Raw genomic sequence first — 14,021 nt, forward strand, 5'->3', positions numbered from 1 at the left:
GGCAGGGGGGCGGTGGGGAGAGGCAGTCATGATTCAGCCAGTTATCCAAGAAATTACTTTTCATGATGAAAGGTACTGGGAAGCAAAGGGGGCCATGAACGTGAATGGCAGGAGTGTCTAACGGAGGCCAGGGGTTGGGGAAGGAATCCCCGAGGAGGTGACATTAGGCTGCACAATGATGGGTGAGTAGGCATTCCCTGGGTGGCGTGTGGAGGAATAAGCGGATTCCAGGCTGAGAGATCAGCTGTGCAAAGACCCTGAGGCAGAAAGTAGCTTGGCACCTGGGAGGTCTGAACCAGGACCAGCATGGCCGGCATGGACAGGGGTTTGACACAAGGCTTGGGAGGCCACGAGGAAGGGGTCAGACAGGCTCTTGGCCATGTTAAAGAATTTGGTGTTTATTTCTAAGAACAATGGACTCTTGACACTCGTTGAAGGGTATTTTATCTCTGTCCACACAATACATACTGTGGCAGGAGAGAAAAAAAACTGGGATTTCAGTATCTAATTTTCCCTTGGAATTTAGACCAGAGCTTTTCTTTTTTTACCAAGAGGATCTAAAACAGGAGTCAGCGTCCTTTCAAAGCAAGGTGTGAAGCTGGCACTTCCTATTATCCTGACATGGAGAGGAAGACCACGCCTTATAAGGAGCAAGAAGGCAGCTTAGAGATCAGGTTCTGGGCACTCCAGCATGGGCTCACTGCCACCTCTCACCGGGGAGTTGGAGTTGGCCTCTCCTTCCCCCATCTCACATTTGAAATCTTGTATAACACGGTTTACTTTCAGACAGTCCCTAATCTTTTCTTTTCAACGGGTTTAGAGAACCATTCAGTCAACGTCTAAATAAAACGAGTCCCCAACTCATAAACTTTCATTTTGAAAGTGTGTCTCTGAGCAGCTAAGTGACCTTGGACTTACCCTTTAGTCCCTGAGTGGGTGTGCTTTCCCTGGGTGCCTGCATCTGTGCTGCAGGCTTTGCCCTTTCTCCTGGAAGTGAAGTTATAATAAGCGGCAGTTCTGTTCCAGGGGAGCCCACAATTGCATTAGCAACCCGGTCTTCTGAGCCTGGGGAAAACGGACGCAGCTCAGAACAAAGGAAAGAATAGAATTTCCTCCCATCTCTCCTGGGTGTGATTTTTGAATGGCACATTTTTGTCAAATTAGAGTGATAAAAGCAAACCCTGCCTGGGTAGGAAGAGGGAGAGCAGAAACTCTGTTAGGGAAGGAGTCCATCAGAGTAAGACCTGCAAGTGGACAGGTGGCCGGTGAGCTGGGCATGGAAGGGCTGTGAGAGGCACTGCCTCCGTCTAGTGATGCTGGTCCCACCACTGCTCTTGAAGCTTGCTCAGGGTCCCCTTGTGGAAAAAGGAGGACTGGGTGATGGCTCCTCTGTTTCCTGGCTTTCCAGAATGGAAGAGAAAACTGATAGCATGCAGATGACTGAGGTCTCTGTCTCTGAAACCTACTTTTGAAAAAAAAAAGTGAAAGATAGAATCAGTTTTACCATTTCTAGGAGACAGCACAAATGCCATGACGATGAAATAAAAAACAGCAAAAGTCACCAAGCACAGCTCCCGCAGTGGCCCCAGGCCTGCTCAGCAATAAAGCCAGGGCAGAGCCACAGCAGGGCCCCTCAGGTGCACCTCAGGGGGCAAGAGGACCCCCACAGATCCTCAGTCCTTAGAGTCAAAGAATAAAGCCAGCAGCTGAGCAGATAAGCAAAATCTCAGGGATAAGAACCTAGGTTCTTTGGGAGCAGAGACTGTGTCTCCTAGAAGTCCAAGAGCCCCTGCCCCAGCCACCGAATGCATCCGTAATTGCTGAAGGGGAGCATCGACCCGAGACAGGAGGGAGCCTCTAGACCTATGGAGGGGCAGAGGCAGTGCACTCAGACTCAGTGCGCTGAGGAGGAGATGGATGAGAGAGTGTCCTCTCTTGTCCACAGAGGCCTGAAAGGGATCTCATTTTCCAATTATTTACATAACTGGAAAATGACAATGGATATTTTGCTGTCCCCAAAGACACGATATTTTGGAAGGCTTGAACATCTTAAGTGAGGTTACTGAAGTTACCAGGCTGACTCGGATGGCCTGTTGAGGTACATCATTGTAACATGTGCACAAGAGAGCAGGCTTTGTGACATGCACACCACCCAGCCACCCACTCTAGGTCAGGGTTTTTCACTGTGTTCCCACCAATTGTCAGTCCTATTGAGTGCTCTGCCACAGGAAAGAAAGAAAGAAAAGAAAGAAAGACAGGAATAAGGGAAGGAAGGAAGGAAGGAAGGAAGGAAGGAAGGAAGGAAGGAAGGAAGGAAGGCCAAAGACCTGAGGAAATGGAGTGGTCCACACCCTTCTTTTGGAGATACAGCATCTAAGCAGCATGGAAAGGAAGCTCTAGATTGGGTCAGGCTTTGCTTTGTTCTGTTTAACCCAGTGTGAACTGACTTTGAATAAGCACAGAACCTCATTGCCATATAGCAAATATTTCCTACACTTTGGAAGATGCTGTTGCTGGGGGTGGCTTGGAGAAACTTGTTGGAATTTTATCTGTTTGGGGCAGATCACAGAATCTGAAGGGGAAGTTGAAATGTCCCCTGAATGATCTGAACAACCTCTGGAACATGTACCAGCATCAGTGTCTGTCTCCCTTTCTTGATTTGGATCTAGAGTCAGTTTAAACCCGGTAAAATCTGACTTTTTTATTTTCCTGTCACCAAACTATTTCACTGTCCTGTGTCCCATATCTTCACCTGCCCTCTTCAACTCCTTTTCTCAGAAGAGTGTGCAGAGAATGAAAGATGTGTCTCACTTAATGAAGCCTAATAGGGGTTTGCTGTAGTTAAGCAGAATTCACATTTCCCATTTACAAGGGTAATTCCTCTTTGCTACTACAACCAGCAAATCCCAGAGAAGTCAGATGGCATTTTAGGCATTTACAGAAGCAAAAAGCCGTGTACAGAGGGGTTGGGAGGATAACAGGGTTTCTAGCTGGACATATCCTTTCTTGTGTTTCTCCAAAATGGGCTGTTGCCCAGACAGCTCACAGGATAGGGTCCTGGCTGAAGAGGATTACAACTGAGCTTGTTTCTTGAACCAAGTCTTCACCCATAGCTGGGTTTGCTAGCTTTGCAGTGATTTGTCAGAGTAGCTTCTATTTTCCTTACTGTGCTCTTCAAGCAACTGAAAGGCCTTTTGAAATAAATGGAGACATTTATCCACTAGGTGGAGCTATATCCTTTGTTCTCTGATGGATGCTTTTTTCCTAAACTCAGATGTATTCGGTTGAGGTGGAAACTCAGCAAAGAAAGTATAGTTTCTTCATTTCTCTCACCTTGTTACAGGAACTACAGTATTTTGATTGAAAAATTTATAGAGAATTGGCTTGTTTTCATACTGGTAATGAGAGCTAGGGTGCGTTAGGCTGTCCTATGAAATAGGACACATAGCTGAGTGGAGTCAGATTGCCTCACTTTGAATTAGTTCTGTGACTTGCTAGAGCCACAGCAAACAGAAAGTTGTTTAACCTGTTAGGTTTATCTGTTAAGTAAACCTATCTGCTCCATAGGTTGTTTCTGGAGTAAATGAAACCTATGTAAAGTACTTAGCCGGGACATAATAAGCCCTTAATAAGTGTTAGTCGTTGCTGTTATTCCTGTTTTTATTTTTCATCGACTCGATGCCCACTGACAGGGAACTTTATGATTTCATATGAAAATGCGAAATTCAGCAGGATTTGTATTTCTGACTGGACTGCCTGGATTCTTTTGCTTCCCTTGGGTTCCCGCACTCTCTTAACCTCCTTAACCCTTGGCATGATCTCTCATTTTCCCGAAAACCATGTTTCTCAAACTTTCGTGTCAGCAGAGCACCTGGAGGGCTTGTTAAATCAGATTGCTGGGGGACCTGGATGAGTTTCTGATTCAGCAGGTCTGGGGGAGGCATTTCTGAATGTGCACTTCTAACAAATGCCCAGGTGATGCTGACGCTGCTGCTGCCGCTGCTACTGCTGCTGCTTCTGCTGCTGCTGCCAGGCCCACCTCCACTGCCCCGGAAAGAACTGTTTCAACCCTTGCTTTACCGTCCGTGAGGGCAGAGTAGGCTGTGACTACAAGGCAGGACTGGACAGCTTTCTAAAGCTGCTCCGGCCCAGACTGGCTTCCTTTCCCTGCTGGCCCTGGTATCTAAAATGCACATTTGTTTCCTCGGAGAAAAACACACACACAACGGATCAATCTCATGTATCTGCAACTCCTTGTCATTTCTTATCACCACCTGTCCTCCTACAATTTTGATCTAACTCATACGGGACGAGCTCGGGGCTTCCCAGTTGATTGCTCTTGGAGGTCAGCAGTTGGGCAAGAAATAGCAGGTGGTTCCTCCGTATTGAAAAATGACCTTCAGCACCACGCATGGCACATGGTTAATGTCCCCATGTATTTGCTGAATGAATAAATGCTCTGGGATGGCACATATGGTCTAATGAAAGGAGACTTCGTCAGTCAGAAAACTTTCCAACTGCCAGCTGTGTGACCATAGGAAAGTCAGTTTATCAGCAAAATGTGACTTACAAATATTAGATATTATTGTGATTTACAGCCACATATCAATTAGTCTGACATATTCTTTTTGGTTGAATCATATAAAATTAGGGTTCGACCTAATCAAATTTCTGAATTTTTAAATTAGGCACACGTTTGATGAAACTGTTTTTCCAATATGCTTTTAATTCTAGGAACTGCATTCCGCTTCTCTTCCTCTTGCCGCACGTACAAATGTTCAGGGGATATTAAAAAAAATAAGCCTGAGGTTGGCACTGTAAAAATACAGTTTTATTCCTGTCTAAGGCTATCCTTCATCACTATTTTCTCATTGGAAGAATGATTCTCCTTCATTTGGAAGCAACTGGCAGATGTTCTCTGCTGAGCTGGCGCTCGGCTTCCCTGGAATGCTCTGATGCTGAAATTCCACTGTGGAGAGTTCTTTTGTTACTCTTTCTAGCTCCTGCCCCAGAAACTGCCTTTCTCCTCCCTCCTCCATTCAAAGGGTATATTAATCTTTGTTTTAATCTTCTGCAACACTACCCAGGACCTTTTCCCATTTCTTTCTTTATAACTACAGCTAGCCTAAGCACAGGCAAGTGGGATTAGCCTTGCAAACTGTACCATATAACTCTGACATTCTTATTTCAGCTATGTAAGTACCAATGTGAAAGTGTTAAGTTCATCAGCTGCTGAATCCTAGAACTTTTGGTGCTAGAAAGTCAATAAGATGATCTGTGGGGGAGGCAATGCCTTATTATTCAATAGTCATTCAGTAAATACTTATTGAACACTGACTATACACTAGGAGGCTCTGGTCACTTGGAATGTGTTATTAAATCAGTATTACAGCGGACAGCAGGTGTTGTGAGGGGGAAAGGTTAAAAAATATACATATAGTAGTTGCCCAGGGCTGTGGGAGGAGATCTGAAAGGAGATACTGGGCTCAGCAGAAGGACACAGAAAGATATAAAGCAGACAAATTTCACTTATTTTATAATTTTGTTTCATTTGACCATGTATAAGGGTAACAGCTGTTGAAAGCTGAATCAGCTATATAATAACTTGATGTTTTAAATTAAGATAATTATTATGCAGATCTCTACACAAGAGTCCCCACCCAGAATTCACACCCCCACTTTGAATCTTTCCACTGCTCAGTAACTGGTGACTTTGAGAAAGTTACTTAGCTTCTTGGTGACTCAAATGCTTCAGATTTCTCATCTGTAAAAATAGTACTGACTTCATAGGGTTGCTGTGAGGGTAACACCAGTTAATGTATCTAAAGAGCTTACAGCCGTGGGCAAAGTACGGCCCGCAGGCTGGATCCGCCCCGTTTGAAATGAATAAAACTAAAAAAAAAAAAAGACCGTACCCTTTTATGTAATGATGTTTACTTTGAATTTATATTAGTTCACACAAACACTCCATCCATGCTTTTGTTCCGGCCCTCCGGTCCAGTTTAAGAACCCATTGTGGCCCTCCAGTCAAAAAGTTTGCCCACCCCTGGCTTAGAACAATGGCAAATTGTAAATACTAGGTATTTTTGGTTTCAAGGGATATCCCAGAAAGTGCTAAATTATAAAAATATGCGTGGCATATTAACAATAGCTACATTCTCTTCTAGGAGCTGTTGTAGCCTTGGACTTTTTAAAGGTCTTCTTCTTTTTTTAAAAAAAAATTGGGGTAAATATTCACTATGAAAGGTTTTAATGTCATTATTTCTTTTAAAAATCATTCAATACTCTAATCCAGTGGGTTTATTATCAGTAAGTTCTTTTTACCCCCTTGATATTTAGACTAAAACCTCTCTCTTCTTAATTCCAGTCTATTTCCCCTCATTAACATCCTTTTACTATGCTGGTGATTTTTTTTTCTTTCTTCATGTTTACCTCTTCCTGATATTTACAGAAGTACAAAGGAGAATTTGTGAACTTGGGCAAACTCTTGAAAGAGACCTCCCCAGGGATCTGTTACAGACAGTTTCCTTGGTTATACAGTCTGCAGGTGGCACAAGCAGAGAGCCACGGGTATCTCTAGGAATTTCTCATGAATAAAAGCAGAGAAAAAGCAAAAGTCACCCATTTGTAAATTATGAAGAATGGGGTTCTAGCCTCTCTTTTGAATTTCCTCAAAGGCTTTAAATTATGAGGTATGTTCATGAAGTCCCACATACCTTCAGCATTTATATTGTTGCTTTCAGAATTGGGCCTGGAGGGTTTCATGATGGCCTGGGGGGTTGATTACAGCCATGGTTCATCAGGAATTTCATGGTAGGATTGTGGGGGGTCTCAGAGATCCTATCCTCAATTAGATTATCTGTGCATGCTGGGACTTTATTCCATGCTTTGACATTTTGTGACTATTTCATTTAGCTGTCTAGTGATATTTGAAAAAAACCAACAGCAGGTTTTTGTACTTTCTTTGCATTTTATACCATGGTTCAATCCTGGAGTCTTTTAAACCCCAAAATGATATCTAGTCCTCAGCAATGATTTTTATGAGACAAATGATAAACTTGCATAATTTTTCCATGTAACATATTATTTATTTGTCAGAATATTTATTTCAAGATGTCATGTTCAGGGTTTAGTTAGGTAAAGTTTTAGCATCTGTTAATAAGTTATGTTTTGATTACTTTCTTAAAAATTAAAAAAATAATTCTTATCTTTGATACCTTCAACAGAGGGAAAAAATAACATTATTTTTTATTCTATTACAAAATTGATTGTTTTCATTGTAAGAACTTTGAATAAATCCAGAATCAGAGATTATGCCGGAGTTATGAAATTAGATACAAAAACTACATGTTGATTTATTCAAGCAAAAAAAATCATAGCAGAGGAATGGACTTCTTTGATAGTTTACAGTTTTTTTTTCTAGCTTTCCCAAAAGGCTTTTAGCCTTAATACCTATCAGAGGTGGTGGCTAAGATATGACACCAAAGCACTTCAATTTGAAATTATAAGTTCTCATTTTCTTCTTTCTATTCTTTCATTTTCTTCTATGTTTTATGTTTACGGAAAGTGGAGACATAGGAGTACATGAATTAAAATTAGCACAAAAAGGACACAAAATAGCTGGACCAAGGGTGACCAGCCTTTCTGCTCTCAACCTGAAGATTTGTGACCCACTAGACTCTTTATAGAGAAGGTCGGAAGGATCTCAAGTGATAGGGTTGAGGGTTGGTGGTGATTGTGGTGGGGTAATCGACAAAGGGTCTGAGGACACAATGCCCACTGAGATTGCTGATGAGATGATAGTTTATGGCAATGTCCTCCTCCATGAGAATGTGGAGCCCAGAAAACTCCAGATTTTTTTCAGCTTTCCATATCCACAGCATTTGCAAAGCAGGTGGGTATGCCACCTTTCCATTGTTCTGTCCTCCATTCACATGCTCCTCGCCAGGGCTTGAGTTTACAAATGTTTCAATGAGGTGCCCGTTTAACTGACATATCCTAGCTGGTGGGATGTTTAGAGTTCTAATCAAAGGAAAGAGATGTTTAGTCTTACTTTACTACCTCCAGGATCTTTTGGCCTAAAAAATTTGGATTAGGGCATCAGGCAAAGGTAGGCAACTAGTGAGAGGGGGTATCGTGGCCTTGGCCTTATGATATGGTTAGTTCATTTAACTGCCTTTTATAAAAATACTGAACACCAATCTAGTCAGGATTTTAACACGACTGAAATAAAATAGGCACGTCATTATGTCTGTACAAGGAAAAACTGAAACCTAGAGAACTTCAGCAGGTTGTTTAATGTCACAAATAGTAGAATAGACAAGATCACACTTGGAAATACCTCTTGCCTTGTTATCTAATCAATTCTTTCAGGCTGCAGATACTGCTTTTATTGTCTGGTGAAAAGAAAAAGAAACACATTTCCTGAATTTACTATAAGATTTAAATAGACCTGATTGTCTAAAATATTTTTTTTCCTGGAAGACCTGCAACATTAGAATGAATGCTGAACATTTCTGAATCCTAATTGTGAAGCACTAATGTTGTGCATTAGCATTTAGCCTCGAGAAATTCTTACTTTGGATGCCAAATTAAACTAATTTACACTTACTAACTAACTAAACATTTTCTTAGCGTGACACAATGCTCAGATTTCTACCATAATATTAGACTTTACACTTTTCTACTATTTTGCAAAGTTGTAGGAGGAGTGACATGTTTCAAGCTTTGAACCATGATTCTTCATGGCCTCCTAGGGAATTGTGATACAAAGGACCCAAATATACTAATATTAACTGTCAGATGATATTCTAATCTGTCCCGATGAATGGCATAACCTGCTGAGTTGAATGTCATTACTATGAGGACCGTCCTGAAACATGATGATACCGTAACAAATTTTCCTGAGAATTTGTCTATGTCTATTATTACTAATCTCTCAACCCAGCAGATGCTCTGGGCAATGTTCTTTAAACAACAATATCACAGAAAAATCAAGCAAGTTACATATCATATAGGGAGAAGTTCTATTAAGCTATTTTGGGAAGATCATCCCAAAGTCTTTATTTAATGAGAGTCTCGTCTAGTATTCTACCCTATAATCTTATTTATTTTCATAATAAAGCACAGCCAGACTGCGTCTACTTTAATTTGAGCCTCTGAGGTTCATCTGCAAGCTGTGAGAGGTGACTCAGGTGAACTACTGGGTTGTGCCTTTCATTTTGAACTGGTGCCTGGCCATTCCCCTGGAAAGCCCACGTTTTAGTCATGAGTCAGGAAAGGGTCAAAGGACCTCTTAGGATGACGATTTACCTGGCTGAGCATTAGTCACTCCATGCTGGTCTTGGAACATGGGATGTTTCATTAGCTGTGGGAGTGTTTTCTGAAAAATATCCCCTAGAAATCAGATTCCAAAGTCCCCTTTATCCTTGGGTGGTTTAAGCTGTATGCATTCCCTGCCTTGCTTTGTTAGAGCCTGGAACCCTGCCATTCCTATGATAAAGGCGGTGGGGAATGTCTCACCTATCTTGGTAATTTGAGCTTTTGTCCCTTTTTTCCAGGCAAGATTTCAAACTTTTAATTACCCACTTAGTAAAACCCAGATGTCCCATTTCAAAGACCTATTCCCATTAGGGAATTTTCATTTCCAAGCAACAGTTGGATGAAATCCTAGAGTTTTACTGCATCCCATTTCCAGTACTTTAGCTTCACTTTCTTTTTTTCCTGAGTAAATAGGACCCTAAACTTTTAATTCTGAAAACCTATTTTAGATAGAATTTGGAGTATACCACAATCCACTACATTGAAACTTTCCATCTAAGCCCTAAATGGTTCTTTTCAAAATGTTTCTTAGCATGCATTTGGTTCATAAACCTCCTTGGGGTGCTAAGAGGATAAGTGACTTTCAATTTGAAAATACATTACAAAGTGTTCCATCTCTTAAAGTTTAAGGAATACCCTAGTCAAGGTCTTACAAGATTTACCTGACAGTGATTTTGATAAAGGGATTCATCACTGACTTGGAAAAAGGCCAGAGCGAGATGGCTCTTGGACCAATTTACTGAGGCAATGAGTATTGGCAGAAAAGGATGGGTCTTGTGTGACCTTGTTTACATGGGATATTTCCACAGCTGTGCTCACTGCAAGTCTCTACTTCAATTGCTATCTCCATCGACCAAATTGGCTGGTCTAATCACCTGTTGATGGCATGCTGCATCAAAGAGCCATTTTCTAATTTCAGGAGAAGATAAGTTGGGAATTTAAACTGGTTATATTGATGTGTAGGTAAAAATAACAATGAAAGGATTTAACTTTGATAATCACATTGAGATTTGTTTATTTATTTTGCTGGAAAAGTAAGATGTATGTAACGTGGATCTCCTGTTGAAACTCAGTGGGTGTCTACAGATGAAGAAACAAGGTCCCAGAGAAGTCAAATCACTTAGCCACAGGTTCTTCCTTCCTATTCTTCCTCTCTCACCTCCTCTTTCACAAAACAAGCTCTCTTAAACAATCCTGAGCCTTCTGTGAATCTAGGTGTGTACATAAACATAAACAGATGTATACGCAGACTTTCTCTTTCTCATTCTTACAAGTAGTCTTTTTTTAAAAAGAATATGCTTTTATTGATTTCAGAGAGGAAGGGAGAGGAAGAGAGATGTGTACATAAACATAAACAGATGCATATGCAGACTTTCTCATTCTTACAAGTAGTATTTTTTTTTAAAAAAATATGCTTTTATTGATTTCAGAGAGGAAGGGAGAGGGAGAGAGAGAGAGAAACATCAGTGATGTGAGAGAATCATTGATTAGCTGCTTCCTGCACATCCCCTACTGGGGACTGAGACTGCAACACAGGCATGTGCCCTGACCAGGAATCAAACTGTGACCTCTTGGTTCATAGGTTGATGCTCAACCACTGAGCCACAATAGCTGGGCTTATAAATAGTCTTTTAATGAAACTTATTTTAGAGCATATAATCAAAGCGATGGCTTGTTCCATCTGAGTTGCTTTTCTAACATAGTATATAGCAATTAGGACTGAGCCTGCAACACAGGCATGTGCCCTGAGCAGGAATCAAACTGTGACCTCTTGGTTCATAGGTTGATGCTCAACCACTGAGCCACAATAGCTGGGCTTATAAATAGTCTTTTAATGAAACTTATTTTAGAGCATATAATCAAAGCGATGGCTTGTTCCATCTGAGTTGCTTTTCTAACATAGTATATAGCAATTGTGCCAACTGCTTTGTAATATAATTTGACATCTATAGGCCTCTAGATTTGCATCAAACCAGAAGCCTCAGGACAAGCAAATAGGACTCTTTGACAGAAAGACCAAGCTCCTGTCTGCTGCCTCTGGCTGTGCCCTGGGGGGCTGACAACTTAAATAACTCTTTCTCTGCTGGTTCCAGTTCTGTGGGGCCTGCAAGAGGAAGTCCCACTGGCCACCAGAGTGAGGCCACTGAGAGGTGTTGCTGGTGGCAGCCACAAAAATCGGGGCAGCAGACCCGTGTCAAAGCTGCACCTAGGAGATACTGGTGTTCTGGAGTGGCTACTGGCAAAATAAAAAGATGGTCCCCCCGACCCCCCCATCCCCCTTCCAGGAAAGCAAGGTGGGGAGAGAGTATAAAGATGACACCTGTCAGTCTCCATCCCACAGAGCATCCAGCAGGCCCCGAATGTGTGTCAAACCAGATGCCCACTGCTCAGGCCAAGGCTCAGCGAACCAGCGGGCCTCGCCCACACCCAGCCCCTGCGCCCCTCAGGCGGTACTCCACGCTGGGCCTGAACCCTTGCCTGCATGTGGTGCTCAGGTTGCTCCAGTCTGTGGATCTTGCTACTGGTTTTCAAAGCTAGATATCTGGGAGTTCCTTCCTTAGCTGCAGATCTTAAAAGTTGGGGGTTCAAATCCTTCTCTCCTCAAGGAGCAGCTCGGGTTTGAGCTTCCTCCAGGCCGTGGGCCACATGTGGGGGTGGGGAGGTGGGGGTTTGTGGTGAGATTGTGTCCCAGCCTCTGCTACCTGCTTCCATGTGGCCTTCCCCTTGTTCGCCAATTTGAAGCAGTCTATGTTTTTTATTTCCCAGAGAAAGTTGTCCCAGGTGTACCTGAAGATTTAGTGGGTAGATCTGATGTGTAGATTTGGTGTGCGGAGGTGAGCTCAGGTCCTGCTCTGCCACCATCTCCCACATTGAGATTTAAATTAAAGCACAGATCATTAAAACGGCTGCTTCAGGTGGCCTTTATCTGAGCCAGAGTTGAGGATCTATGCTTGGTAAGGGCAATTCCAGGCTAGGATGCAGACTGTGACCTTTCTGGGTGAGAGGTAATATTTTATTTACCTTTTACACTCTTTAAGGCGCTTGCACAGGCATACAGGATCACAATCACCTATTTCCCACAACTGGAAAGGCCCAAATACGAAGACCTTGCGATGGCAGGCAGAACCCCAGGTATCTCAGGTCCAGCGTCATCACTCATGTTGAATTGTGTCTGAGTGATGTCCAGGGGAGTGCAGATGTGCAGAGGCTCACACAGCTCCAGACGATTTGCCCCTACTCTGACCCCCACCTTCCGGTTCTGACTTCTTCACTCACTCCTCTCCCATCGCTCAATCCCAGACACTGGAGCCTGCTTGCTGGTGTCTGAACACATGAGCATATTTCTAGCCGCAGGCACTTGGTCCTTCCTGTTTCCCTGGCCCCCCTGTTTAACACTGCAATCACTCCCACATTCTCAGTCCTTTCCCTTTATTTTTCATCAGTTGTCACTATTTCACATAGTATATATGTAGTTCATGTTGTATACTGTCTTTCCCTCCACTCCCCCCAAGTCTATGAATGGAGTGAATTAGTCTGTTTTATTTTTTCCCCCAATGCTGTGGCCTAGCAACTAGACTAGTGTCTAGCACATAGTATGTGCTTCATAAATATTTCATGAACAAATGAATAAAATACAAACTTTTCAATATATTAAAAATAGCTCAGAGTTACTACAAAATGAGGAAGTCTTGAATTCCTGTGCACTCTGTATTTTAAAAAGCCAGAAAATTTGATGATTTTGCTCATTTCAGTGGTGAGTCATGTGACACGTTCCATGCCTGATAGGTAGGGCTCTGATTTGGAATGGAAGGTTTCATCTCTGTAGATGGAACCTAAGAGGACCCCTGCAGAAACCTGCCAATCCTCTGTTATTTATCGAAGGACATGTGGAGGCTTATAACAAAGTAACCTCAGTTGGTGTGGCAGCTTAAGAATCAACAGCCTAACGTCGCGGCTTTTATGAAAAATAAGATTGAACGTTAGAGAGACAATATCAATTTCTCATCTATGTCCCAGATCTAGCCATCTCGATGCCTCTGATCCCAAGCTTTGTCTGCCTTCCTGCTACTGCACAGGGATTTATACCAGCTCCCTTTACGAAATACGTTTGCTTCTCCTAGAATATTGCTTTTGTGAAAACATGAAAACAATATCAGTCTTGCTACCCAGTCCATTTGATAATGTAGCATCGTTTGGCCAGATTTTAAGGGAATTCATGATTTGTAAAACAAATGTGGTTATTCAGAAAACATGTTTTGCTCTCATGGCATTTTATTTGTAGTGTTTTTTGTAAAGTGTATTTCAAATGATTGCTAACATGTGTGGGAAGTTATATATGACATTCTAGGAATCTTCAGTGTGTTGTAAATATCCAAATATTTGTTCCAGGGGAGTGACTTGCTTATTCATAATTAAGCATCAGGAGCATATATATGCTCTGAAATGGGTAAGTGCATATGTATATAGAAAAGTGAAAGTACTGTTAGCATTGTCATTTTGTAAGATAGACCAGCTTCTCAAGATGATACCTGGCACGGTCTCTTTTATCTTACTATAAAAATTGAACCCTACTTGTATGACTAGGTCAGTGGTTGGCAAACCGCGGCTCATGAGCCACATGCGGCTCTTTGGCCCCTTAAGTGTGGCTCTTCCACAAAATACCACGTGCCAATGTGCACGTACAGTGCGATTGAAACTTC

This window comes from Myotis brandtii, unplaced genomic scaffold, assembly GCF_000412655.1.
Source record: "Myotis brandtii unplaced genomic scaffold, ASM41265v1 scaffold365, whole genome shotgun sequence".
Classification (NCBI taxonomy): domain Eukaryota; kingdom Metazoa; phylum Chordata; class Mammalia; order Chiroptera; family Vespertilionidae; genus Myotis; species Myotis brandtii.